We start from the raw sequence: 5,590 nt of genomic DNA, 5'->3' as shown, positions 1-5,590 counted from the left end.
CACACACTCTTTCCTTTGACCTGTTTTTTAATATTATTATTATTACGTTTTATTATTTATCCGAAGGGTTGGCAGTGGCGGTGACGGTGGCGCACTCGTTGTTCACTTTTCGAAAAATTGCGCAAATGGTTGTTAGTTCATTCACGATGGGTCGGGTAAAAAAAGTGGATGAGGGAGGCAGTGTTATCGCGTACGCGCGCGTTCAGAAACCGAAAAAAAAGTAATTTTTATTCTTATGCTGTCTGATCCACCCCACCCCTCTATCTCTCTCTCTCTCTCCCCCCGTCCCTTTTCTTTCTCTCGTGCGTTTGTTTACATTTACGCGAGCGCGATTTTGCGAATAATGAAACGCTCGGCGACGGTGGCGGTGCCGGTGGCGGAAGCGTAAACTTAAGAGTTTTTATTTATTTATTTTAATTAATTTAATTTAATTTAATTATTTATTTAATTTTATTTTTCTCGTTTGTTTGCGTTTTGTCTTTTTTCATATATTTTATTATTATTATTATTTCGTTTCGCTGTCGGAATCACTTTCCTACTTTCCCCACCTCCCGCCCCCAATTTTTTTTTTTTTATTCCCGCCGTAAATCAAATCAATAACGCATAACAAATAATGTAAAATGGAGCGGGGAGGGGTGGGGGTTGGGGGGAAAAGGTCGTTTCATTGTTTCCGTTTTATTATTATTATTATTATTATTTAATCAATAAATAAATTAATTATTAATTTAATTTTTTTTCCCCTTTTTTCTTGTTTTTTTTTTTTATTTGTTTTTATTTTATTATTATTATTATTTTTTATTTCGTGACGTACGAGGAGGAAAGGAGAGAAGGAGGGGGGAAAGGGAGGGGAAAGAGAGAGAGAAAGGAAAACGGAAGGTAATGAAATTGTTCGAAATGACCCGGAAAAGAATGACTGGAAAGGCGGAAACGAAATTTTATATATATATATATAAAAATATTTTAGGCGGCGGTGGTTATGGCGGTGGTGGTGGTGGGGGGGGCAATGGCGGTGGCGGTTGTTTTATATCATTTTTATTAATTACGTCAGAATTTTTAAACGCACTCCATTTTGTTTTTGGAGCCGAATCATCTTTTCTCCCATCGTGCCACGAATTTCAAATCACGACAAAAAAAAAAAAATTTTCTTTTTCCAGTTTTTTTTTCCCCCTCCCCCGTTTGTTTTATAGAATTTCGTACGGAAAACTCGGGGGAGGGGAGGGGAGGGGAGAGGGGGCGGAAGGAAGGAAGGGGGAAAATCTCGCGTAGGAAACACGAACGTAAATAAATAATTTGATTTATATTCAAAAATTTTAAATTAAATAAAATTTATTTTGAATTTGTTGTTGTTGGTTGTTTGTTTGTTTGTTTGTTTGTTTGTACGAATCAACGATCGAATGTCAGAGGTGACGATTTGCGTTTAATTGTGCAATTTTTTTTTTTTTTTTTTAAATATTATTATCATCATCATGATTATTATGGAAAAAAAAGAAAAACTTCTGGAACATTCCATAATAATAATAATAATAATGATGATAGTGAATTTTTCGAATTCGGATAAAGGTTTAAAAGAAAAACTCTGAAAAAATTCGAAATTTTCCTTGTTTACTATTCTTATAAATTCCCTATTCCCTTAAAAAAAAAAGGGATAAAACGGGAGAGAATGAGAGAGAGAGAGAGAGAGAAAGAATCCAGAAATTTTTCCATTTCCGACCGCGGATTTTGGGTTTTTAAGGTTTACGGTTTGTTAAACTCGAAGGATTTATGTTTTTGTTAACGATGATGACGACGACGACGACTTGTTGCATGTCTGCCGCCACGTTTTTTTTTTTTTTTCTCTCCAACACTTTGTTAAAATTTTCATTAATGAAATTTCCCCCCAGCCCCCCTAAAAAAAAAGGAAAAATTTTTAAGAATAATAATAATAATTTGCGTAATTTTTTGCCGTCAAAGAAATTCCAGAAAGGAAAAAATCTGTTAAAGAACAAAAAAAAAAAAAAAACAAGAGGAAAAGAATTTTCTTCCCCCTTTCCCCTTTCCCCTTTTCCCTTTTTCCAGACACAGACAGACAAATTTTCTGGAAAATTCGAATAAAAGGAATTTTTTTTTTTTTTGAAGAGAATGGGAAAAAATGGGAGACGAAAAAAAGTTTTTTTTTTTTCTCTCTGTCTCTCTCTTTTGCTTTTCCGCTTATTGTTTTGTCATCTTTTGTCTTTTTAAATTTTCCTCTTTCTCTCTCTCTCTTTCTCTTTTTTTCTTTTCGAACAAAACAGAGAGAATGGGGACGAAAGAAAGGAAAAAAAAAAAAAAAAAAGGGAAATTGACTTGTCTCCTCGTACACGATTACACAACAGCGATTTTTCCGACTTTGCCAACCTGTTGCTTTTTGTTGTTGGGGAGGAGAGAAAGAGAGAGAGAGAGAGAGAGAGAGAGAGAGAGAGAGAGGAAAAAAAAGTTTCTTCGTATTTTTTCATGTTTTTTTTTTTTTTTTTTTTTTTTTTTTGATTTTATCTCCGTGGTTTTTTTTTCGTAAATCCGTTTCCGGTTAGTGAGTGATCGTTTCGGGTTTTGTTTCAATGTTTTCTGTCGATCATAATCGTTTCCCCCCCCCTTTTCCCCCCTTTTATTACGAGAAGAACTTGTCGGAAAAGTTTTTTTTTTTTTTTTTTTTTTGCTCTTTTTTCTGGGAGAAAATTCTTTTTTAAAACGTGGCAAAAGACAGAGAGAGGAAAATATCGAAAGAAAAAAAAGAAAGTGAGAGATGAAATAATAATAATAATAGTTGTAATAATAATTTAATTTTTTTTTTTTGGTTGGCAAGCTTGAGTTACTAAAAAAAATTTTTTTTTTTTTTTTTGTTATTTACTTGTATTATTATTATTTTAAAGAAGGAAAAAAAAAAAATAATAATAATAATAATAATTTCCTGTTTTTATATTTATATTGGTTTTACTTATTTTTCATTGTTTTAATTTAATTTAATCATTATTATTATTATTATTATTATTATTATTATTATTATTATTATTATTATTTTGCCTCGACACATGTTTTACATTGCAGTAATACAGTAACTTTGTTGTATATAAATAATAATAATAATTTTTTTTATGTAAACGAATAAACAATACTTTGTTTCGCAAACTTGACCTACAGTTTTATAATAATTAAATAAAAAAAAAAATAGAAGGGGGGGGGACCAAATGTAAATAAACACTATTTGGATTTAAAAAAAAAAAAAAAGTAAAGAAAATTGAGTCCAAGGAATTTTTTTGAAAAAATAATAATAATATAAACAATAATAATAATAATAAAGAGAGAGAGAGAGAGAGAGAAAGAAAGAAAAGCTTAAACAAGAGGCCCATATAAGTGAATGCTATTTTTTTTTTTTTTTTTTTTTTTTTTTTTTTTTTTTAGAGCATCAAAATACTAAACCGTTTGTTTCCTTCCTTTTATTATTATTATCATTATTATCATCATCATCACTATTATTATTATTATTAATTTTTTTTTTTTAGTTTATATTTAAATGGAAAACTCAAGGTTGTCAATTTAAATCATCATCATCATGATCATCATGATCGTTTTAGTCGTCATCGTCGTCATCATCAGCAATTATTTATTATTATTATTATTATTATTATTATTATTATTATTATTATTATTATTAATAATAAAATGAAAATTTTTGCGATTGTTGTTGCTGTATTTGTTGTTGATTGCGATGAGAAGTGCAAAAAAAAAAATAAAAAAAATTGGCGGGAAATTTAGTAAGAGAAATCTGTTTCCGCCATTTTGTTTTTTTTCACTTTCTTGTCTTTTTTGTTTGTTTGTTTGTTTGTCGGAATAGTTTTTACATTTTTGTCGTTTGTCAAATGTAGGATGAAAAGAAGAAGAAGAATTTTTCTTTTTTTGAATTCGTTAGAGATTTGTTTTTTTAAAAATTCATCAAAAGATTTCGCGCGCGAGAAAAGGAGGGGAAAAACGACGAAACGACGTGTTATGTGTGTGACACGTTGGCACTTTTCACGTGACGTAACGATGACGTAATGAAAAGTTTAAGAAAATGGCGGCAACGGTTTTTTCTTTTCTATTATTCTAACCCCTTTCATTCGCCGATCGTAGGTATGTCGATAAGAATTTCCGAGGAATTTTTTTTTTTTTTTTGGGGGGGGGGGTTTGAAAGAATGTTTTTCGGTCATTTTTTACATTCTGTCTCTCATTATTTTTCCTTTTTCGTTTTCGTTTTCGTTTTCGTTTTCTCCCTCCACGGAGAATTGGAAGCGTGAAAAAAAAAAAGAAAAAAAGAAGGAACATGTTTAAATATGTTGTGACGTCATAATCACTCTAATTCCGTTTAATCAGCAGAATGGATTTTTAAAAGGTTAATTTAATTTAGAACAATAACGTAAAGAAAAAAAAAAAAGTTTACTCAGGAGATTATTATATCAGTTTTTTTTTTCCTCTCTCTTCTATCTTTCCCTCTCTTTCTCTCTTTTCCGCTTTTTGCTTTATTGCTTTCGTTATTATTATTTTATTTTACTTCTCTCTTCTTATCTATTTAGTTATTTATAATTATATATATATTTTTTTTTTCTCATTTTTCTTTTCATTTATTTATTTATTTATCGCGGATGGTTTTATTGTTGCACATCTCTCTCTCTCTCTCGCACACACACACACGCGGGAGCGCGCGCGCGCACTCTATGATTAAAAAAAAAAAACGAATGGTTACGATTTACGAGAAGGCGGTGAAATTTATTTTATTTGTTTATTTATTTACGTGTTAGTAAGAGAGGAGGGTTGGAGGAAGAGAGAAGGAAGGAAGCAAGGAGGGGAGGGGATGAGGGTACGAAACGAGCGAGCGAGCGACGACGACGACGCATACGACCGAATTTGAAAGTTTTTTTTTTAATTTTTCCGCCTTTTTTTTTTTTGGAAAATAAATCGGAGGGAAAAAAAAATTTTTTTTACGCGTCTTAACGTCATTTTTCCCCGCCGTGAATTATCGTTTTATCGTATTATTATTATTATTATTATTATTATTATTATTATTATTATTATTATTATTATTATTATTATTATTATTATTATTATTATGTCCACTATTAAACACGACAAGGCTCTTATTTGTCGGGGTTTTTAAGTATTTATCCCAGGTTTCTACCCGATTCCTTAGGGACAAATACTCGAATTTCGGTGGTGCTACTTATAATATCTTCCGAAGAATGTGGGCCGTCCCACATAGTGCGATTTCCTGGATGGTTTCTTCTTTTAGGTTCTTCATAATCTTCTTTAAATTTCCTTTCATTGAATGTGGCAGGGCTCCCAATGCTCCCACGATGACCGGAATCGTTTCTGTTTTTGTTCCCCACATCCTGGTTATTTCAATTTCCAAATTTCTGTATTTCAGCCTTTTGTCTGCTTCTTTGGCTGTGGTGTTTTTTTCTTATTATTATTATTATTATTATTATTATTATTATTATTATTATTATTATTATTATTAATAAAGGTTAGTGCTAATTAATGGAAAAAAGAAAAAAAAATGTTTAAGATTCGTTACGAGGAGAGAAGAAATCTAGTGGGAGAGGAA

This window comes from Pediculus humanus, genomic scaffold (genome assembly GCF_000006295.1).
Source record: "Pediculus humanus corporis 1103172108290 genomic scaffold, whole genome shotgun sequence".
Classification (NCBI taxonomy): Eukaryota; Metazoa; Arthropoda; class Insecta; order Psocodea; family Pediculidae; genus Pediculus; species Pediculus humanus.
The sequence above is the reverse complement of the archived record's forward strand: the minus strand, read 5'-3'. Positions refer to the sequence as shown.